Source organism: Coregonus clupeaformis, chromosome 18 (assembly GCF_020615455.1).
Source record: "Coregonus clupeaformis isolate EN_2021a chromosome 18, ASM2061545v1, whole genome shotgun sequence".
Lineage (NCBI taxonomy): Eukaryota > Metazoa > Chordata > Actinopteri > Salmoniformes > Salmonidae > Coregonus > Coregonus clupeaformis.
In genome coordinates this window covers 31,306,519-31,331,199 of record NC_059209.1, presented here as the reverse complement: position 1 = coordinate 31,331,199, position 24,681 = coordinate 31,306,519, and the positions used below count along the sequence as shown (strand labels likewise).

The window sequence follows — 24,681 nt, the reverse complement described above, 5'->3', positions numbered from 1 at the left end:
CGTGAACGCGGCATAGGGCTTTTCAGTGATTTCAGTAAATTCTTCCTAGAAGTCACAGAGGGTGCACAGAGGAACATGCCAAAATCCTGCATTTTAGCAAGTTAAAGACAGATGTATTTAATTTTACATGTGGTCTATGTTAAAGGGCACTTCATTTAATCTAGCATGCTTTTAAAATTTAATATTGGTGTTAAAATGTCAAAGGGATGCAAAAGGGACTCATTTTGTGGAACGACCCAGACAGTAGAGGGAGAAAGACAGACCAGTGTGTGTAAAGCCAAACCATCATGGTAAATTCCCCTAGAGCTGCTCAGTGTGTTTAGTCTGTGGCTGGGATCTGCTCTAGGAGTTTACACTGGAAATACCACCAGGCAACATATGTTTTCATACTATTCACCATACCTCACTGACTCTAACTCTGTAATCAAGGGTTCTCAAAAATATAGGAATCAAAGAGAAAGCCTGTTCTTATGACATTTGTAAACATGAAATGTGGTCTTTTTACTTGTTAAATGAATCACGTTAATAAAGTGCTGGCTAGGTTGACAGACATTTCTTTTCCTCAGGAAATTAGTCTTGTGACAAATCTTTTCTACACTTGATCATGTGGACCAGTGGATCTGTCAATAAAAAACATTGTAAAACAATGCACATCTTTTTTAAATTAAATTATAGAAACGAAAATTAATTTGTGTACACCACAGTTACACAATATACACACATATACCTTAATTGTTTTAAGATGTAATTTATTTGTTTTGCCCTTAAAGGGATGCTCCAGAACTGTATAATTTCAGCCAGTAGTTTTGAAAATGGTGCTCACAGAGGCAAAACAGGTCCTCTTTTTTTGTGTACTACGTCATCCAATTGTGTACTATGTCATCCATTTCGTATATGTTACCTTCTGCAACAACAAAAAATTGGGGCAATTCGTATGTGATGTTACAAATCCAATTTGTACAATATATTAAGATAGTTGTTGTGCTTAAGATCCCAGACTGCATCTTTAAGTCAGCCAATGAACAGAATCAAAAAACCACAATGACTCAGATCGGCTTACAAACCATTACTCAGATTGTATTAACAAATTTATAAATATTTACATAATCAGAGTTGAAGAAGGGTTATCATATTTATTTAGTTTAGGTTTGTATTAAATACAATCCAGTATAGTTGGTGTAGAGACAGTCTGTCAGTAAACATTGTGTCCACAACAGGTGTTCCATGTCATTTCCCTTCTGCACACCAAATGATGTTTCTCTATGTATGTGTAATGTGAGAAATGTGTTCTGAGACAGTTATATGAGTGGCTAAAAGTGTGTTTTGGTTAATGTTCCCTCTAAGCTGCGTGCATGCCTGGTCACGCAGCTCCTGGAGAAGTCCCGCGCAGAAACACACAAGATTGAACATAATTCAAATGTACATGATCTTTCCTGGTTTAAAACAGATAACGTTTTCACTCTACTGTGGAAATTGGGATTGAATCAACATAATAACAGTCCCTTTCAATGCATCAAACCAAATCTAACTTCAAGACCGAGTTGGTGATTTTGTTGTAGGCTGAGGAGCGTATCAGAGTAGCCTTGTTCTATTTCACAGGCATGAGCTGTTTTTCCATCACCCATGGTCAGAGAGTAGCCTAGATCGAAGAGTAGCCACTGGTTTTACCTTGGGACCCAAACAGGTTGTCTCAGTCGCCAACCAATATTCACATTGCGAAAAATAATCTCCAAAATACAATCTGGAAAACTATGTATAATGCTATATTGACATTAAATGTCGCAATTATATGACAATTGAACAACATTCCCACCTCTTTCATTGTCAATAATAAAAAAAAAATCCCATATTGTTGATGAAGAATTGTTATAAACTCACTGGTTTGAGACCCCAAAATTAACCAAATTGGCGCTGCTAATAGTTCGATATAAAAAATAGCCACGTGTGCACATTTTAGCAGACGCTCTTATCCAGAGCAACTAGGGTTAAGTGCCTTGCTCAAGGGCACATCAACAGATTTTTCACCTAGTCGACTCTGGGATTAGAACCAGCAACCTTTCAGTTACTGGCACAACGCTCTTAACCACTAAGCTACCTGCCGCCCCAAGAGTTGTTGATATTCTTTGCTAGTTAGTGAGTTACTAGCCCGGTTATAGCAAATTTGGGTCAGCAATGGGGAAGTGATTGCTTCCTACAAGAGCACAAAACTTTTACATATCTAACTATCTTTGAAAAGCAAGTCAGGTGAGCTTTTTTTGTCTTAAAAGGGCAGTGTCCTATTTTGACACAGGCTTGAATATGCAAATAAGCCAATAGGCAGAGGGTAGAATACATTTTTGTATGAATCTCTGTATGGTAATAATATTTAAAAAAAGTAATATGTAAAGTGGTTTCTTGCATTATATAACAATATAGCCTCTGCCGAGTCCCCAAAATCCAGATGTTCCAGTTTTCATGGGAAATGGAAAGAGAGCCTATGATGCGACTTCAGCTTTTGGACGTTAACAATGTGCCACTCCATCTTCACTCCCCCTCCCCCTCCACATTTACTGGATTGGAACAGTGCAGAAGAGAACCTCCCCAGACAGTTTTTTTTTCTTCTCGTCAAGACCAGAGTGTAGGGGATCTAGTTTCAGGCATTCCTTTTTTTTTTTACTGCTACGTTAGGTTAAACACAATACAATGCAACTTTCAGTCACCTATTTGGACAATTGTATTACAAATAATTCCTTATATTTATAAAGGGATTTGAGCTTTCGGACAAGTAAAACATCAGTCCTAAAATGGTTAATGTCAAGCCATGCATAATATTTGTTTAAAGTCTCATGGAATGTAGGTCTACATTGAATCCAATCCAATTTGGAAAAATCTGGATAAGAGCGTCTGCTAAATGACTTAAATGTAAAAAACACCACATATTGGCTATTGTAGGCGATATCACAGAAGTCAACAGCTATATCCATGTGGAAATATTATGGTATTTGCTCCATGGTTTTGTTGATAGGCCGCTCTGATAGGCCTAAATTATGCTCAAATAGCCACAATAGCATATTGGCCACTGTCTGAAATTGTAACTTATAGTGGGTACGGTCTCAGTGTTCACAGCTAATGTGCGCCGGAAGTTGCACAGAATGCTCGCAAAATTAAAGTTTCCGCTCAAAATACCTGAAATTTGCTGTGCTATTTTTTGGGGGGGGGGAACATTGGTCCTGGTGTGTGTGTGTGTGTGTGTGTGTGTCTAGTTGTGACTGTTGTCACAGTGGTATGTCTGTGTGTCCTCTCACCGTTATAGTATCTGGAGCGTCTGTGCGTGTGTATCTTGTCAGTGTCATAGCGTCTGGTTGGTGGAACAGCCTAGCACAGCTGTGTGTGTGTCCTATCGCTGTATAGCGGCTGTGAGTCTGTGTGTGTGTCATGTGGAACCATGTGTGTGAGTGTGTCTTGAAGAGCCCTGGTCCTGGGATGAACTCTGTCAGTGAGGCTGGAGGAAGATCTCTCTCTGTTTAGTCATGTGTATAGAGGGATAGAGAGAAAAAAAACGGTGCTTTGCAGTGTGTGTGTGTGTGTGTGTGTGTGCGTTCGTTCCTGAAGTCAACCATAGGTTATGCCCTCTATACCTCAACCTCTCTCTCTCTATCTCTGACCAGTGTGTGTGTAGGTCCCTAATGGGAGAGAGAGGAGACAGGCAGGGAGAGATGAAACTGAGGCAGGGAGAGATGAAACTGAGGCAGGGAGAGATGAAACTGAGGCAGGGAGAGATGAAACCCAGACAGACACCTTCAGAGTGGGATCAATACCGTATCAGTCTCATTCACCCTCCCCCCCCCCACACACACCCATCTCTTTTTCTTCTCCATTTCTCACTCTCTCTTTTTCTCTCCTCTTGCCTCTTCCCTCCTAACCTGGAAAACTATATATTGTTCATCGCTCAGTCCATTATTCATTCATCTATCTATTGGCCGAGCTATTCTGAGACCAACCAGGACAGGTCAGTCAGAACAGGTCAGCCAGGATAAGGAGGTGGCCATCTATTAACGGAGTTGATACCAGTAACCCCCAAGCCATACCTTCTTCACATTTTCTCACAAGGATATAGCAATGGTAGAAACCCCCTCCAGCCAATGTTCACACCAATCATATGCTTTCAATATACCAGCTGTTGTGTCCTGTGGTGCCCCCTGTTGGTTGGCTGGTGGTAGAAGGTTAAGAGCCACAGCAGAGGGCCACAGTCCTGGGTTCTGGCTGAGACCAGTAGCTGGCTGGCCACCTCCACCCAGTCAGTAAACTGCACCAGCAGGAACCAGGCCTCAAACACTCCACACTGACCCCTGGAGGATGGGAGGACAACACGTACACAATGAATTAAACTAGCATCCAACCATCATCTGAGAGATAGAGAGATGGAGGGAAGAGAAAAGGCATGGTTGAGAAAAGGGAAAGAGAGATGACAGAAGAAGATAGGGAAGAAGATAAGTAAGACAACGAGAGAATGAAAGGGGAGAGAGAGAGTAGATTGTAAAATAGAGTGAAATAGAGAGAGGGGGAGATACAGGGAGGTGGGGTTAGAAAGAGATTTGTAGACACTAGAGTTCAGACAGCTGCACTAGCCTGAGTTTTGGATAAGAGTTAGGATAAGAATCTCTTTCAAATGTCCTTAATTCCATCATTAGATTCCCTCTCTTCCTCCCTCCCGCTCCATAACTTTTAACAGCACCCCACAGAAGCCCCTGGCAGCTGTGTCTCTGTTCCGAACGCGCTTTCCCACCGCTGGCTGGGAACGGATGGGAATTTCGCAAGGCGTTCCAGAATGGAGTGGTCTGGATAATGGGCCAAGTTAGAAGCCACAGCTGGTGGGCAGCAAGTCAACCATTCCAATCCCCGGACTGGATCACCATCTCTCCCTCTCTTGCTCTCATCTCTCCCTCCTTTCTCTCTCTGCTTTCTATCAATCCCTGGGCTGGGCCACCATCCACTCTGTCTTTCTCTGTTCTCTCTCTCTCTCACTGCAATATTCTCCCTCTCTGCTCTCTAGCTAACAGGCTTTAATGACCCTGTGAAACCACACACCAAAAGTGAGTAGTGTGTTCTGACTTAGGGGGAAAATATCCTGCAAACCACCATGGTAGCAGCAGAAGAGAGATAACAGAGCTGAGGTGCTGCTGGGAACAGCATAATAGGAACTGAAGAGATGTAGCTCCCAAAACATTAATAACTCCCAGACACAGATAATAATCAACATGAAAAAATAAGTAGAATGTTGCACAGTCTATTAAATATTTATACTTGTTCATATTTATTGCTGGATAGACTGAACCAACTTCAGCACTCTGTGCCTGACTAATGAAAAGCCCACGGTATTCCTCTCTCACCTGATGCCTTCCTCTTCCTCTTCCTCAGTGAGTCTCTGTAGAGATGCAGTGACCCAGGCTAGGTGTTCTGGCTACGCCTCCTGGGACATCTCTGGATTGAAAGAAGACGGTGAGAAATGGCACGACTCAAAGTTGGAAAACTCGAACATTTCTTCTTTTAACCATAAATTGGTGTCAATTGGATGCACGCATGTACGTAGGAAATCACACACTCACTCACGCTCACACAAACACAGTGCGTAATGATTAATCTTGTGTGTTGGCAGGTAGCTAGCATGTCCCTATATGGCTCTGCTAGATGTCAATAAGCCATGCTTCCAGGTAGCGGGGTTTGGCCACACACTGACAACACTGCTGTATATATATTTTTTCTAGGGGGTAGATCAGCTTTATTATTGCAGATAGATTGTAACTTCCATTAATGTAATTGTCTGCATCACTTCGAATCCCCCATGTTTTTTTTCTCGCAAATATATTATATATATACACATACATACATACATACATACATATAAATATAAACATAAATATATATATACACATATACATACATATACATACACATATATATATAAATACACATACATATACATACACATATATATATATATATATATATATAAATACACATACATACACATACATATACATACACATATACATATCCATTAAAAAATATATATTTCCCTTTATTACTTTCCTACTCCACCACCCCTTCCCTAATTGGAGTAAACTAGTGAACAACAATGCTTAGGCCTCTACTTCCAGCTTATACATACTATATACATTTTATGGACACCGTCAATTTTACAATAATTATATTGTGTTTGTTTTTACTCCAGAACTTCCTCTACCTTCAACATCTTAGATCATTTTCATGATGTCCATCCGGTTTGCTTCTATATGCCATATCTTTCTAACTGTGCTCTTTCACAAAATCTCTCAACCTATAACCTATATACTTATTATGGACACAGTATGCTTTACATTATTAGTTATCTTGTTGTTATTAGTTGTTGTTAGTTGTTATTAGTCCCATCCTTCAACTTCATTCAACACCACCCATCTATCTCTTAACACCATCCATATTGGATTACTATTTGCCATATATGTTTCAACTGTAGTGTGATGTTTTACAAAAGTTCTGAACCTTTCTATTCTCATTGTTTCTACAGATTGTAAATTGAAAATAAACATTTCTGCTAAAAGGATTATTATATTATTGATTGATTGACTATGACTTTTCAGATCACCCAGTAATGCTATCTGCAGGGTTAGCTCCAGGTAAATATTGCAATCCTTTAGCCATTCCTGGACCTGTGTCCAAAAACAAGCTACAAATGGACAGTACCAAAACAAATGATCTAATGATTTTGTCTCTTCGCAGCAAAATCTGCAGAGCTAGGAAGATTGTATCCCCCATATAAATAACATTATATTGGTAGCAAGAATTGTATATAATAATTTAAATTGAAAAATTCAAAGTTAATTTTGTCTGGCTTGCCATTCCAAATAAAATGGAATATTTTTTTCTCATATAATTTAAAAAACTGTTTGCTAGGCATAGGCAAGACCATAAGCAAATAGGTAAAGTGGGATAATACTAAAGAGTTCATCAGGGTGAATTTTCCACAAATTGACAGGTATTTACCTTTCCATGGTATTAAGATCTTATCTATTTTTGCTAACTTTCTATTAAAATGTATTGGAGTGAGATCATTTGGGATATGTATTCTGAGTATATCCACATCACCATCAGACCATTTTATTGGTAAACTACATGGTAATGTAAAAATTGTATTTTTTAATGATCCAATACGTAATATAGTACATTTATCATAATTTGGTTGAAATCCAGAGAGGTTAGAACATGTATCTAGATCCTCTATGAGGCTGAGGAGGAATTCAAGTTGTGGATTTAAAAGAAAACATGAATCATCAGCGTACAATGACAGCTTTGTTTTTAAGCCCTGGATTTCTAATCCCTCGATATTATTGTTGGTTCTGATTTTTAATAGCTAACATCTCGATGGCCATAATAAATAGATATGCCGATAGTGGACAACCTTGTTTCACTCCTCTTGACAGTTTAAACCTTTCTGAGAAATAGCCATTATTTACTATTTTACACCTAGGGTTTCTATACATGATTTTAACCCAATTTACAAGAGATTCTCCAAAATTGAAATGCTCCAGGCATTAATGTATAAACCCCAGTTGTACTTTATCAAATGTATTTTCGAAGTCTGCTATGAATAGCAGGCCTGGTTTCCCAGATTTATCATAGTGTTCTATTGTTTCCAGTACTTGCCTTATATTATCTTCAATGTATCGTCCATGTAAAAAACATGTCTGATTAGAATGAATAATGTCCGACAATACCTTTTTAATTCTATGCACTATACATTTTGCTAGAATTTTTGCATCACAACACTGAAGTGTAAGGGGCCTCCAATTTTTTAAATGGACTGGATCTTTATATTTTCCACTTGTATCCTGTTTCAGTAATAATTAAATCAGACCTTCTTCTTGAGTGTCTGATAATCTACCATTTACAGTGGGGAAAAAAAGTATTTAGTCAGCCACCAATTGTGCAAGTTCTCCCACTTAAAAAGATGAGAGAGGCCTGTAATTTTCATCATAGGTACACGTCAACTATGACAGACAAAATGAGATTTTTTTTCTCCAGAAAATCACATTGTAGGATTTTTAATGAATTTATTTGCAAATTATGGTGGAAAATAAGTATTTGGTCAATAACAAAAGTTTCTCAATACTTTGTTATATACCCTTTGTTGGCAATGACACAGGTCAAACGTTTTCTGTAAGTCTTCACAAACTGTTGCTGGTATTTTGGCCCATTCCTCCATGCAGATCTCCTCTAGAGCAGTGATATTTTGGGGCTGTCGCTGGGCAACATGGACTTTCAACTCCCTCCAAAGATTTTCTATGGGGTTGAGATCTGGAGACTGGCTAGGCCACTCCAGGACCTTGAAATGCTTCTTACGAAGCCACTCCTTCGTTGCCCGGGTGGTGTGTTTGGGATCATTGTCATGCTGAAAGACCCAGCCACGTTTCATCTTCAATGCCCTTGCTGATGGAAGGAGGTTTTCACTCACAATCTCACGATACATGGCCCCATTCATTCTTTCCTTTACACGGATCAGTCGTCCTGGTCCCTTTGCAGAAAAACAGCCCCAAAGCATGATGTTTCCACCCCCATGCTTCACAGTAGGTATGGTGTTCTTTGGATGCAACTCAGCATTCTTTGTCCTCCAAACACGACGAGTAGAGTTTTTACCAAAATGTTCTATTTTGGTTTCATCTGACCATATGACATTCTCCCAATCCTCTTCTGGATCATCCAAATGCACTCTAGCAAACTTCAGATGGGCCTGGACATGTACTGGCTTAAGCAGGGGGACACGTCTGGCACTGCAGGATTTGAGTCCCTGGCGGCGTAGTGTGTTACTGATGGTAGGCTTTGTTACTTTGGTCCCAGCTCTCTGTAGGTCATTCATTAGGTCCCCCCTACTTCCACCCCCCTACTGTGAAGCATGGGGGTGGAAACATCATGCTTTGGGGCTGTTTTTCTGCAAAGGGACCAAGTATATTTCACCTCCCCCCCCCCCATTCCTTTTTCCATGCAACTTCATCTAGAATTGTTGAATGAGTTTCCTGTAAACAATAGACATTATGTTCCTTCTCTTTGAGCCATGTAAATATTGTTCTTCTTTTGTGATTATCTGCTAAGCCATTACAATTATAACTGGCATACTTCTTTCACCACATACCATAATGAGATACAGGTTTCAAATCTATTTATCATTATATATGTTTGTAAATTTACCAATAAAAAATACCATAGTGATTGAGTGTCCATATACAGTTGATGTCGAAAGTTTACAGTCGTGGTCAAAAGTTTTGAGAATGACACAAGTATTGGTCTTCAAAAAGTTTGCTGCTTCAGTGTTATGAGATATTTTTGTCAGATGTTACTATGGTATACTGAAGTATAATTACAACCATTCCATAAGTGTCAAAGGCTTTTATTGACAATTACATTAAGTTAATGCAAAGAGTCAATATTTGCATTGTTGACCCTTCTTTTCCAAGACCTCTGCAATCCGCCCTGGCATGCTGTCAATTGACTTCTGGGCCACATCCTGACTAATGGCAGCCCATTCTTGCATAATCAATGCTTGGAGTTTGTCAGAATGTGTGGGTTTTTGTTTGTCCACCCGCCTCTTGAGGATCGACCACAAGTTCTTAATGGGATTAAGGTCTGGGGAGTTTCCTGGCCATGGACCCAAAATGTCGATGTTTTGTTCCCCGAGCCACTTAGTTATCACTTTTGTCTTATGGCAAGGTGCTCCATCATGCTGGAAAAGGCATTGATCGTCACCAAACTGTTCTTGGATGGTTGGGAGAAGTTGCTCTCTGAGTATGTGTTGGTACAATTCCTTATTCATGGCTGTGTTCTTAGGCAAAATTGTGAGTGAGCCCACTCCCTTGGCTGAGAAGCAACCCCACACATGAATGGTCTCAGGATGCTTTACTATTGGCATGACACAGGACTGATGGTAGCGCTCAGCTTGTCTTCTCCGGACAAGGTGTTTTCCGGATGCCCCAAACAATCAGAAAGGGGATTCATCAGAGAAAATGATTTTCCCCTAAGTCCTCAGCAGTCCAATCCCTGTACCTTTTGCAGAATATCAGTCTGTCCCTGATGATTTTCCATGAGAGAAGTGGCTTCTTTGCTGCCCTTCTTGAAACCAGGCCCTCCTCCAAAGGTCTTCGCCTCACTGTGCGTGCAGATGCACTCACACCTGCCTGCTGCCATTCCTGAGCAAGCTCTGCACTGGTGGTGCCCCGATCCCGCAGCTGAATCAACTTTAGGAGACAGTCCTGGTGCTTGCTGGACTTTCTTGGGCGCCCAGACGCCTTCTTCACAACAATTGAACCTCTCTCCTTGAAGTTCTTGATGATCCGATAAATGGTTGATTTAGGTGCAATATTACTAGCAGCAATATCCTTGCCTTTTTGTGCAAAGCAATGATGACGGCACGTGTTTCCTTGCAGGTAACCATGGTTAACAGAGGAAGAACAATGATTTAAAGCACCACCCTCCTTTTAAAAGTTCTCGTCTGTTATTCTAACTCAATCAGCATGACAGAGTGATCTCCCGCCTTGTCCTCGCCAACACTCTCACCTGTGTTAATGAGAGAATCACTGACATGATGGCAGCTGGTCCTTTTGTGGCAGGGCTGAAATGCAGTGGAAATGTTTTTTTGGGAATAAGTTCATTTTCATGGCAAAGAGGGACTTTGCAATTAATTGAATTAATCTGATCACTCTTCATGACATTCCGGAGTATATGCAAATTGACATCATCAAAACTGAGGCAGCAGACTTTGGGAAAATTAGTATTTGTGTAATTCTCAAATCTTTTGACCACGACTGTACATACACCTTAAACAAATACATTTAAACTCAGTTTTTCACAATTCCTGACATTTAATCCTAGTAAAAATTCCCTGTCTTAGGTCAGTTAGGATCATCACTTTATTTTAAGAATGTGAAATGTCAGAATAATAGTAGAGAGAATGATTTATTTCAGCTTTTATTTCTTTCATCACATTCCCAGTCGGTCAGAAGTTTACATACACTCAATTAGTATTTGGTAGCATTGCCTTTAAATTGTTTAACTTGGGTCAAACGTTTCGGGTAGCCTTCCACAAGCTTCCCACAATAAGTTGGGTGAATTTTGGCCCATTCCTCCTGACAGAACTGGTGTAACTGAGTTAGGTTTGTAGGCCTCCTTGCTCGCACACGCTTTTTCAGTTCTGCCCACACATTTTCTATAGGATTGAGGTCAGGGCTTTGTGATGGCCACTCCAATACCTTGACTTTGTTGTCCTTAAGCCATTTTGCCACAACTTTGGAAATATGGTTGGTGTCATTGTCCATTTGGAAGACCCATTTGCGACCAAGCATTAACTCCCTGACTGATGTCTTGAGATGTTACTTCAATATATCCACATAATTTTCCTTCCTCATGATGCCATCTATTTTGTGAAGTGCACCAGTCCCTCATGCAGCAAAGCACTCCCACAGCATGATGCTGCCACCCCCGTGCTTCACGGTTGAGATGGTGTTCTTCGGCTTGCAAGTGACCCCCTTTTTCCTCCAAACATAACGATGGTCATTATGGCCAAACAGTTCTATTTTTGTTTCATCAGACCAGAGGACATTTCTCCAAAAAGTACGATCTTTGTCCCAATATGCAGTTGCAAACCGTAGTCTGGCTTTTTTATGGCGGTTTTGGAGCAGTGGCTTCTTCCTTGCTGAGCGGCCTTTCAGGTTATGTCGATATAGGACTCGTTTTACTGTGGATATAGATACTTTTGTACCTGTTTCCTCCAGCATTTTCACAAGGTCCTTTGCTGTTGTTCTGGGATTTATTTGCACTTTTCGCACCAAAGTACGTTCATCTCTAGGAGACAGAACGCGTCTCCTTCCTGAGCGGTATTACATTTACATTTTAGTTATTTAGCAGACGCTCTTATCCAGAGCGACTTACAGTTAGTGAGTGCACACATTTTTCATACGGTATGATGGCTGCGTGGTCCCATGGTGTTTATACTTGCGTACTATTGTTTGTAAAGATGAACGTGGTACCTTCAGGCGTTTGGAAATTGCTCCCAAGGATGAACCAGACTTGTGGAGGTCTACCATTTCTTATCTGAGGCCTTGGCTGATTTCTTTTGATTTTCCCATGATGTCAAGAAAAGAGGCACTGAGTTTGAAGGTAGGCCTTGAAATACATCCACAGGTACACCTCCAATTGACTCTAAAGCCATGACATCATTTTCTGGAATTTTTAAGCTGTTTAAAGGCACAGTCAACTTAGTGTATGTAAACTTCTGACCCACTGGAATTGTGATACAGTGAATTATAAGTAAAATAATCTGTCTGTAAACAATTGTTGGAAAAATGACCTGTGTCATGCATAAAGTAGATGTCCTAACCGACTTGCCAAAACTATAGTTTGTTAACAAGAAATTTGTGGAGTGGTTGAAAAACGAGTTTTAATGACTCCAACCTAAGTGTATGTAAACTTCCGACCTTAACTGTAGCTGTACCATGATATTTGCATTGCTACTAAGTAACCCTCCAATTGTTCTCCACTAATTCCCCCGCTAAAGCCCCTCACCATCCCAAGTTGGGCCATCATCCCAGTGATCGGCATACCACCCCCGTCCCCCCGGATCCCTAGGCCCCCGAGAGGCCAGGACCCATCCATCGAAAACAGCACACAGTGCCACCCACAAAATTATGTGTGTGTGTGTGTGTGTGGGTGTGTGTGTGTGTGTGTGTGTGTGTGTGTGTGTGTGTGTGTGTGTGTGTGTGTGTGTGTGTGTGTGTGTGTGTGTGTGCGTGTGCGTGTGCGTGTGCATATGTGTGTGTGTGTGTGGTGTGTGTGTGTGGTGTGTGTGTGTGTGTGTGTGTGTGTGTGTGTGTGTGTGTGTGTGTGTGTGTGTGTGTGTGTGTGTGTGTGTGTGTGTGGTGTGTGCGTCTACTGCTGGACGAGGCTACCCGTGACTGCTGTATCTTCCTGTGCACCATGAGTTTACCCATGAATTGCCAGAGGTTCCATGGCCATTGTATTGATTATATTTATATGATTACTGTACCTGAGGCTGGAGGGCTGCCAGTTGCCTGAGAAAGCACAGGGTGAAGGTGTGGACAAACAAATCCTCAGCACCCCCAACATCTTCCTGTGCCTATGGACCTACACAGAGCAGAGCAGACCAGAGCAGGACAAAGCAGGGCAGAGCAGAGCAGGACAGAGCAGGGCAGAGCAGGACAGAGTAGAGCAGGACAGAGCAGAACAGAGCAGAGCAGGACAGAGCAGGACAGAACAGAGCAGGACAGAGCAGGACAGAACAGAGCAGGACAGAGTAGAGTAGGACAGAGCAGGACAGAGCAGAGCAGAGCAGAGCAGAGCAGGACAGAACAGAGCAGGACAGAGCAGGACAGAGTAGAGTAGGACAGAGCAGGACAGAGCAGAGCAGGACAGAACAGAACAGAGCAGGACAGAGCAGAGCAGAGCAGGACAGAACAGAACAGAGCAGGACAGAGCAGAGCAGAACAGAACAGAGCAGGACAGAGCAGAGCAGAACAGAGCAGGACAGAGCAGAGCAGAGCAGGACAGAGCAGAGCAGAGCAGGACAGAGCAGAGCAGAGCAGGACAGAGCAAGACAGAGCAGAGCAGAGCAGAGCATAGGAGGTCAGAGCAGAACAGAGCAGAATAGAGCAGAGCAGAGCAGAGCAGAACAGAAAAGAGCAGAGCAGAACAGAGCAGAGCAGAGCAGAACAGAAAAGAGCAGAGCAGAACAGAGCAGAATAGAGCAGAACAGAGAAGAGCAGAACAGAACAGAACAGAGCAGAGCAAAATTGAGCAGAACAGAGCAGAGCAGGACAAACAGCCTTTACCAGGGGAAAGACATACACACACCGCTCAACACACACAGCGCTCACTTGATAAACAAGATACCAGTACATATACTGTACCTATCAGTGAGTAATCAAATTGTTTACAGTAGAAGTATTGTATATCTACTTTATTCACTTTTCAGAATGAAAAGTTGGTATGGCTCACCTGAAGATGTCGTTCACTATTAAGAATATGGAGTCATGATGGGAGCAGGCTTTTGGCTGAAACACACACAAACACAAACGTGGTTACATATCAGGAGTGGCCTGTACATATGGATAAATGTAAACTACATGATCAAAAGTAGGTGGACACCCCTTCAGATTATTGGATTCGGCCATTTCAGCCACAGCCATTGCTGACAGGTGTATAAAATCGAGTGCACAGCCTTGCAATCTCCATAGACAAACACTGGCAGTAGAATGGCCTGTACTGAAGAGCTCAGTGACTTTCAACGTGGCACAGTCAAAGGATGCCACCTTTCCAACAAGTCATTTTGTCAAGTCAATTTCTGCCTTGCTAGAGCTGCCCCGGTCAACTGTAAGTGCTGTTATTGTGAAGTGGAAACGTCTAGGAGAAACAACGGCTCAGCCGCGAAGTGGTAGGCCACACAAGCTCACAGAATGGGACTGCAGAGTGCTGAAGAGCGTAGCACTTAAAAAGCGTCTGTCCTCGGTTGCAATACTCACTATCAAGTTCCAAACTGTCTCTGGAAGCAACTTCAGCACAATGACTGTTCGTCGGGAGCTTCATGAAATTGGTTTCCATGGCCGAGCAGTGGCACACAAGCCTAAGATCACCATGTGCAATGCCAAGCATCGACTGGAGTGGTGTAAAGCTCGCCGCCATTGGACTCTGGAGCAGTGGAAACACGTTCTCTGGAGTGATGAATCACGCTTCACCATCTGGCAGTCCGACGGACAAATCTGGGTTTGGCAGATGCCAGGAGAATGCTACCTGCCCGAATGCATAGTGCCAACTGTAAAGTTTGGTGGAGGAGGAATAATGGTCTGGGGCTGTTTTTCATGGTTCGGGCTAGGCCCCTTAGTTCCAGTGAAGGGAAATCTTAACGAAACAGCATACAATTACATTCTAGACGGTTCTGTGCTTCCAACACTGTGGCAACAGTTTGGGGAAGGTCCTTTCCTGTTTCAGCATGACAATGCCCCTTTACACAAAGTGAGGTCCATACAGAAATGTTTTGTCGAGATTGGTGTGGAAGAACTTGACTGGCCTGCACAGAGCCCTGACCTCAACTCCTTTGAACACCTTTGGGATGAATTGGAACGCTGACTGTGAACCAGGCCGAATCACCCAACATCAGTGCCTGACCTCACTAATGCTCTAGGCTGTTATAGCAGCAAAGGGGGTACCAACTCCATATTAATGCCCATGATTTTGAAATGAGATGTTTGATGAGCAGGTGTCCACATACTTTTGGTCATGTAGTGTATCTCTTCCACCACCTGGTGTCACTGTTGTACCGTCCACAAACTGCCCTCATCAAAGATACACTACCCCTATTTTCACACACTGTTCCAACTGCCCTCATCAAAATTACACCACCCCTATTTTCACACACTGTTCCTCACCATTGGTTTATCATTCTACCCCTCTCTTGTTCTCACTTTTCTCTCCCTCTCTCCATCCCCATGTCCTAATGCAGCACCCCATCATGTGTTTTAGATCAAACATGTTTTAAAACGCTCCTGAGAAAACATTCAACAGCTGCACTGTAATTGCGTGCTTCGCTCTCTCTCCCAATGTCCACTTCATACATCTTTTACCACCAAAACAACCTTCATTAGCCTCCCTCCCTCTCTTTTCTCATCTCATATGGGCTAAAAAGCAGTACAAATACTCCCCTTCAGTTCCTACCGCTCCAGATCCTCTCCTAGTAATAACCCTTCATATAGGAAGACCACATGTCTCTCCTGAGGCTTGGATCCTATATGAGAGAGAGGGAGGGAGGGAGGGAGAAAGAGAGAGAGAGAGAGAGAGAGAGAGAGAGAGAGAGAGAGAGAGAGAGAGAGGGAGAGAGAGAGAGAGAGAGAGAGAGAGAGAGAGAGAGAGAGAGAGAGAGAGAGAGAGAGAGAGAGAGAGAGAGAGAGAGAGAGAGAGAGAGAGAGAGAGAGAGAGAGAGAGAGAGAGAGAGAGAGAGAGAGAGAGAAATTTATAGGACTGTGCCTCCTGTGCCTACTGAGCTGATTTTGGCCCATTCCTCCTGACAGAACTGGTGTAACTGAGTCAGGTTTGTAGGCCTCCTTGCTCGCACACACTTTTTCAGTTCTTCCCACAAATGTTCTATAGGATTGAGGTCAGGGCTTTGTAATGGCCACTCCAATACCTTGACTTTGTTGTCCTTAAACCATTTTGCCACAACTTTGGAAGTATGCTTGGGGTCATTGTCCATTTGGAAGACCCATTGGCAATCAAGCTTTAACTTCCTGACTGATGTCTTGAGATGTTGCTTCAATATATCCACATAATTTTCCTTCCTCATGATGCCATCTATTTTGTGAAGTGCACCAGTCCCTCCTGCAGCAAAGCACTCCCACAGCATGATGCTGCCACCCCCGTGCTTCACGGTTGGGATGGTGTTCTTCGGCTTGCAAGTGACCCCCTTTTTCCTCCAAACATAACGATGGTCATTATGGACAAACAGTTCTGTTTTTGTTTAATCAAACCAGAGGACATTTCTCCAAAAAGTACGATCTTTGTCCCATGCGCAGTTGCAAACCGTAGTCTGTCTTTTTTAATGCCGGTTTTGGAGCAGTGGCTTCTTTCTTGCTGAGCGGCCTTTCAGGTTATGTCGATATAGGACTCATTTTACTGTGGATATAGATACTTTTGTACCTGTTTCCTCCGGCATCTTCACAATGTCCTTTGCTGTTGTTCTGGGATTGATTTGCACTTTTCGCACCAAAGTACGTTCATCTCTAGGAGACAGAACGTGTCTCCTTCCTGAGCGGTATGACGGATGTGTGGTCCCATGGTGTTTATACTTGCGTACTATTGTTTGTACAGATGAACGTGGTACCTTCAGGCGTTTGGAAATTGCTCCCAAGGATGAACCAGACTTGTGGAGGTCTACCATCTTTTTTCTGAGGTCTTGGCTGATTTCTTTTGATTTTCCCATGATGTCAAGCAAAGAGGCACTGAGTTTGAATGTAGGCCTTGAAATACATCCACAGGTACACCTCCAATTGATGTCAATTAGCCTATCAGAAGCTTCTAAAGCCATGACATCATTTTCTGGAATTTTCCAAGCTGTTTAAAGGCACAGTCAACTTCGTGTACGTAAACTTCTGACCCACTGGAATTGTGATACAGTGAATTATAAGTGAAATAATCTGTCTGTAAACAATTGTTGGAAAAATGACTTGTGTCATGCACAAAGTAGATGTCCTAACCGACTTGGCAAAACTGTAGTTTGTTAACAAGAAATTTGTGGAGTGGTTGAAAAACGAGTTTTAATGACTCCAACCTAAGTGTACTGACACTTCCTCAATTTGTACTCTAGATCCTCTCCTAGTAATAACCCTTCTTATAGTAAGACCAAATCTCTCCTGGGGCTTGGATCCTATATATGAGAGAGAGAGAGAGAGAGAGAGAGAGAGAGAGAGAGAGAGAGAGAGAGAGAGAGAGAGAGAGAGAGAGAGAGAGAGAGAGAGAGAGAGAGAGAGAGAGAGAGAGAGAGAGAGAGAGAGAGAGAGAGAGAGAGAGAGAGATCTCTGCAGGTCATCATTTTTGATTGCATAGTGTGGTCTCATTATCATTTATCACCCCGAACAGCCAATTCACAATCTCCCAAAACCATCCAACAACCTACAGAACTTTGTCAATCCATCCCAACTCAACAACCATCTCACAACCCCCCACACCAAAATTATCTCCCAATTTCCCCCAACCCATCGTCTTCTCATGCCAAAACCCCAGCAACATTTATGCAACATCTCCACTATCATCCCATATATATATATATATTTTTTTTTTTTGTCATTTAGCAGACGCTCTTATCCAGAGCGACTTACAGTTAGTGAGTGCATACATTATTTTTTATATAATGTCATGTCTCTAAAGACAAGGAAGACTAGGCAGGAGTAGTGTAAAGTTGCCCCTAGACTCTAATCAACCGTGAGTTTTACCTCCAATTCCACCCATTTTTAAGGAAGATTTGGAGAGGATGAGCTGATCCTAGCTCGGTGTTTAACTTGTAGCAGATACCTAATGGGAGGTGGTCTTTGTAAAAGTAACTAGCCCCCTCTAGTGTTCATCTTATGTCATTGCACCATCCTACCCCAGACCCACTCCATCCTCTTGACTTTTCGGCCTCTTCCCATCCTCTAACTCTCATGATCATGACACATGAGACATATTTATCATGTAGTAGGTCGCCTCTCCTCCGCTCAGCTTAGCAAACAAGAGATCAAATACGACAATCCTGGAGCCATATAAAAGATGTTAATGCGTGTGTGTGTGTATGGATGAGCATTAGCGAGCACACGTGTGTGTGTGTGTGTGCATGTATGTGTGAGCACGTGCGCGCGCATGAGGGATGACAGTTTTCTCTAGTGAAAACAGACAGGTTTTTAGCATCCTCCTCCTTCCACTAGTACTTCAAGGCGGTCAATTACAGCACGCCTAAACATCCTGTTGTTGGCAGCCAGGCCCAGGAAGACCCTGTTTATTGTTATTGGACCTCCATCTCAGAGAGAGGATGAGGAGGAAAAAATAGCTAAAAACAGGAATGTGATACTAATTCCACCATTTTATATTGCAGTTTACAACAGAGAGAGAGAGGTGAGCCAGTCAGCTTCTATACCTATCACACAGACACACACATACACACACACACACACACGTGGACACGCAGGCACACACACACAAAGTCTACACACATCTCCATGATCCAAACAAACAAGAAAGCTAAGTGGAACCCAACATAGGCCTCCCCCGCTATTAACGACTTACGACAGACGCAGCCAAACAGATGCACTCAAACAAACCAAGCTGGAGCTGTGTGTGTATGTGTGTGTGTGTGTGTGTGTGTGTGTGTGTATGTGTGTGTGTGTGTGTGTGTGTGTGTGTGTGTGTGTGCGTGTGTGTGCGTGTGCGTTAGAGATAGGCGATATGGACAAAAATCCAAATAGAGATGCATAAAACATTTTTTTGGGTTAATGATCAAATCAGCAATAAATTACAGAAAACAATTTGGGGGAGGTGCTAGAGCTGGGTGATGTGGACCAATAGGCATATTGGGATACATGTAACTATTTTGCTTGATAACAATAAATACAATGATAAACAAAATGTGTTTAATGGACAGTTACTTTATATTAGCGGCAGGGCTCTAGACAACTTTCCAGTGCCAAGTAAGACAACTGAGATGGAAGCCAATGATTACATAAGTCATCTATTTCATCTAACTTATCCAGGGAATGCATGATTGATATTTGATGTGCAACCTGTCAAATAGGATCCAGAATTATTACGATTTCTTTTTGGTTCTTCAGGGAATTTGCTGACATTTTATGCATATTCACCTAGGCTATTTTACTCACCACCTGAGGAAGTGGGAACTCAAAACACTTAGCTAGATTGCTAACTCTAAATATGATATTGTTGCTAGATAGCCATGTAGGCTAACTTGATTAATCTATCAGTAAATGTAGGCTAATGTCCAACAAAAACTTTCCAGCGCTAGCACTGCTGTAACGCAGTTTCTTTGGACCCCCGCAAGGTCGGAGTTCGGCCCTCTGCCCCCCATCCCCCCACCCCCCCAAAAAAACTAAAAAACCTGTCAGCCAGACAGCCACTTACAAAGTAGGCCTATAGACTACCGATCACTGTCCATGGTGCTGAAATTGCGACATGTCTTTGCGGCTGCATGTCTTTCGAATCGATGACGGGCGTTCTGTTGTGCCCGGGTTTGTATAGCTTTGCTTTAGCTGATGGATAACTGATTGTTGGTAGGCCTATTGGGTCTTAATTTTCACATGTTAAGCCTAACATTTCACAAAGCTTTTATAGACTGCTGGCTGGTGGCAACAATGCAATTAGGCCTACTTGTTCAGTAATTCAAGTTGGAAATTCATACATTGCAGATTGTACCTGAACCTTCATGACTGAGCTGTCTTCGCCCTCTCTCCCAGCTCGGATAGAAAGTTGTTGTGCGTAAAACCAGTCTATTAATGCTAAATAATACAGTCAGTCCTCCTCAAAACACTAGCTTTACTAGGGATTGTTTCATTATGCTGTTTACCCTCTATAGCTATACACCGTATTTATCTGCTATTTATAAACTTTATAAAAATTACACATCAAATAGCCTAACAATGAGAAAAAAAGTAGTCGGCTGGAGGATAAATTCAGCCACTACTCAGCGGGTTTTGTCTGGCTAATAGCCTACACAAATGGGCTGCAATATTCAAGGTACATGTAATTAAATAAAATGCAATTCAACTTGAGACTCCCCTGGTCTCCTGAAGTCCTCCTTTCTTGTGTGTAAATGTTTTCACCACGGCCTGTTGGTCCAGGTTTTCTATACTGAGTATTGACAACCCAGGCAGTCCTATAAACAAAATTGCAAACCGCGTTTTTTGTTCAAGCCTTCAAGAACTGTTGTCCTCTAAAGATGATAATCTGTTTGTACCTTCCAATTTATTGGCTGTCCAGTATTCAGACAACATGTCCACAGAGCTTCCTATACAGTTAATCTCTTTCAGTAACATGTTGAGGCCGCCAATTAAGTCCCCTCTCTCCAACGTACCTGATGAGGACCTATGAGAGGGGGGAGAGATAGAGAAAGCAGCAGAATCAAAGTACACCTAAAGGCTACTATAATTGCTGTGATGAGATTTCCTGTGTGTACACTGTAGGGCCCCAATCTCTCTCCATCTCAGTTCAAGGAAGATGTTTGCCCTTAACCACAGATCTAGGATCAGATTACTCTACCCCAGACACACACATATACACACACACGTAAATAAATATTATGAAATACTATATCAACCTTATGGAATACTATATCAACCTTAATTGTTGGGGGGGTTGTAACTATCTGACCCTCTATCAGTGGTCAGGGGTAACTTATGCCTACATACCAGTAGTGAGTGAGTGATGGAGTGCTCTAGGTTGTGTGGTATGGAGGCTGGGCTGGAGAGCACAGAGTCCAGTAAAGACATCACTGCCCCTTGTAGGCTGGCCAGGCTATGGCACCACAGAAACACCAGGCCTGGGCCTCCAGAGGCACACACTTTCTGCAACACACACACAGGTTGGGACATAGTGGTGGTGGTGGTGAATAAGAGGACCAGAGCTAGAGATGGGACATAGTGGTGGTGGTGGACAGTAAGAGGACCAGAGCTAGAGATGGGACATAGTGGTGGTGGTGGGTAAGAGGACCAGAGCTAGAGATAGGACATAGTGGTGGTGACGGTGAGTAAGTGGACCAGAGCTAGAGATGGGACATAGTGGTGGTGGTGAAGAGTAAGAGGACCAGAGCTAGAGATGGGACATAGTGGTGGTGGTGGAGAGTAAGAGGACCAGAGCTAGAGATAGGACATAGTAGTGGTGACGGTGAGTAAGTGGACCAGAGCTAGAGATGGGACATAGTGGTGGTGGTGGAGAGTAAGAGGACCAGAGCTAGAGATGGGACATAGTGGTGGTGGTGGAGAGTAAGAGGACCAGAGCTAGAGATGGGACATAGTGGTGGTAGTGGAGAGTAAGAGGACCAGAGCTAGAGATGGGACATAGTGGTGGTGGTGGAGAGTAAGAGGACCAGAGCTAGAGATGGGACATAGTGGTGGTGGTGGAGAGTAAGAGGACCAGAGCTAGAGATGGGACATAGTGGTGGTAGTGGAGAGTAAGAGGACCAGAGCTAGAGATGGGACATAGTGGTGGTGGTGGAGAGTAAGAGGACCAGAGCTAGAGATGGGACATAGTGGTGGTGGTGGAGAGTAAGAGGACCAGAGCTAGAGATGGGACATAGTGGTGGTGGTGGAGAGTAAGAGGACCAGAGCTAGAGATGGGACATAGTGGTGGTGGTGGAGAGTAAGAGGACCAGAGCTAGAGATGGGACATAGTGGTGGTGGTGGAGAGTAAGAGGAAATATACAGTACCTCTGATTAGGGTCAGACAAACTGTTGCAGCTCTCCCCAACCTCCATCACTAGCAACCACACCATATGACCAGCCAATAACTTGTTACAGGCACAGACACAGACACAGACACAGACACAGACACACACACACACACACACACACACACACACACACACACACACACACACACACACACACACACACACACACACACACACACAGAGACACACACATACACACACACACACACAGACACACACACACACACAGACACACACACACACACACAGACACACACACACACACACACACACACACAGGTAAATAAATATTATGGAATACTATATCACCTTTTAAATATGATCCTTCATTAAATGTGCAAAAACATCAAGAAGCATTCATACCTTTCTTAGAACCTTTAAATGGTATTCATTTGGTGGCAGGCCCGTATGTTTCACTAACACACGTGTTACACTGTCCTCTTCTTTCTGTAGCAAGCTGACATAACATTATGGGAGGAAAGAGAACAATGTTCAGTAGGCTAACACTACATTTGACAGTATAAGTGACTAACCTGAGATAGTGTGTGTGGTGTGTTGTGTGTCCACAGCTTCAAAGTTAACGAGCACATAGATTGATCATATGTCACCTCTTATGGCATCATATCATACCAACTACGTGTGGACAAGAAAGGAACTCCAGCAATTACATGAGAGCGCAGGTATGGACAACATATGAGCCACTTCAGAAATGTAAATCTTTCTACGGGGGTCTGCTTTTAACAAGCATATTTCAGAGGGGGCCTCTCACACACCAATAAACCCAACTGATTTCACAAGCCTTTACAATCAGAGCTTGTGTCACTACAGAGAGTGAAAAAGTATCTCCTATCTAACACTGCCCTACCCTCCCTCCCAGTTTCTACCTGATCCTCACTGGCCAACCCAGGACAATGACAACAGCTGGGGACCGTTCAGTAGACACCAAACAGGAGAAAATACATTGAAAAAGAACAAGTAGCCTACTGCTAGAACTTCTCCAATAAGATCGCTCATTTTAACTGTGTGTGTGTGTGTGTGTGTGTGTGCACGTGCACGTGTTGAGTTGTGTCTCAAACACGGTGGCAGTTTGAGTTAGCCATTATGGCACAGCTGGACACACTGTAGAGCCCTCCACAAGCAGACTCCCTGTAATGCTGGGGCCATATCTATCAAGATTCCGAATGCTGATTAAGGACGAGTTTGTTATGTGGGCAGCTTGTCTCTCCCTTTTCTGTTTCCCTTCCTCCTTGTTTTGTCCCCTCTTTGTCTGTTGTATCTGTATGTGTGTTTGTCCCCATTATGTGGGTGTGTCTGGAGTGGATCGGGGGGCGTGCTCAGGATCTGCCTCTCCTGTGCAGCTGCGGGTTGTTTCCAGTGATTCCTGCCTACGCAGCTGCATCATATTCTCTCATCAACCTGAACTACTAATTCCTGGGCATGGCATTCCACCGGCGCCAGATCGTTGTTCTTACCAGAGCGGTAACTTGGCTCACCAGTAGAGTTAAATTGTCTTTGTCTTCAGCCTGGCTCTTTACTCTCCTTAACCTGTCGTTTGTTTTGTCTTCAGTTCAGACATACCTCCCAACCTGCCTGCCTGCCTGCCTCAGCCTCTCCTTCCTCCGGAGCCGACTAGCCCACTCTGTTCCTCTTCTTCAGTTGTTTTTGGACTAAGACAAATTGAACTTTATTAAAATAATTTTTGTTTCTTCCACTCCCTTAGTCGTGTTTGTTTCTCTGAGTGCTGGGTTGAACCATAGCCTAACAGAACGATCTGGCCATGGACCCAACAGAGAAACAGTACGGGGCAAACGAAGACAGCTTCCAACAAGCTATCCAGGCTCAAGGAACGTTGCTAGGACAGCATGACCAATTGATTCGGACTCTTTTGGAAGATAATCATCAACTGCTGAACCAGGTGACTCAGTTAACTACACAAGTCTCTAAATTGTCTGTTATCAGTTCTCTATCTCTCTCTGACCCCCAGTTTGATGCACCCCAAGTTGTTTCCTCTGACATTATGCAGGCTTCGTTCCATCGGGAACCCCCTGTCACGTCGCCTGAACCGTTCAATGGAGAATTGGACAAGTGCCGGGGATTTTTGCTTCAGTGTGACTTGATTTTTCGGCAGAGACCACTGTCATTTTCTACTGATTCCTCTAAGGTACATTATGTTCTGGGGCTGTTAAGAGGGAGAGCTCTGGTTTGGGCTGAGGCTGTGTGCTCAAATCAAACTTTGACTGGATTGACTTTTGCTGATTTTTCTGCTAAATTGAAGACTGTTTTTGACCATCCTGACCATGTGGGTAATTCCTCCAAGATACTTTTTAATTTGAGGCAGGGTTCTAACAGTGTGGCTGAGTACTCTATTGAGTTCTGGACTTTGGCAGCGGACTCCAAGTGGAACAATGTGGCACTTCAAGTCGCATTTCTAAACGGTTTGAATGAAGCCATTAAGGATGAACTGACTGCTCGTGACGAGCCACATGATTTACATTCTCTCGTTTCCCTGTCCATTAAGCTAGACAACCGGTTGCGGGAGAGGCGTCGGGAGAGAGGCGGTCGGCCACATCTAGGAGGATGAGTTCCCCAGCCTTCAACCACTCGAGTCTCGCCTCCCCGGAGCCGACAGCTTCTTGTTCCTGATCCCATCCCGAGCACAGAGGAGG

The 24,681-nt window shown here is 43.1% G+C and overlaps 1 protein-coding gene and 1 long non-coding RNA gene across 4 annotated transcripts in view; one reads left to right on the top strand and one right to left on the bottom strand.

Moving 5' to 3' along the window:
• LOC121581847 (aminopeptidase O-like) overlaps positions 1 to 5,793 on the top strand; it is a 77,967-nt gene extending 72,174 nt beyond the window's left edge. For 2 of the 3 annotated variants that reach the window (XM_041897220.2, XM_041897217.2), the window contains one exon: positions 4,712 to 4,786. The gene's annotated coding sequence lies outside the window, so the exon portion shown is untranslated. Of the gene's footprint in view, positions 1 to 4,711; positions 4,787 to 5,397 lie in introns of those variants that run through there. The other variant, XM_041897218.2, reaches the window with a different exon arrangement.
• On the bottom strand, positions 5,382 to 14,117 carry LOC121581848. Its single transcript, XR_006003280.1, has 3 exons — positions 14,035 to 14,117; positions 13,067 to 13,164; positions 5,382 to 5,460 (listed from the first exon to the last, which is right to left on the bottom strand). It is a non-coding gene; the product is annotated as an uncharacterized LOC121581848 (long non-coding RNA).
• Between the last annotated feature and the right edge of the window lie 10,564 nt (positions 14,118 to 24,681).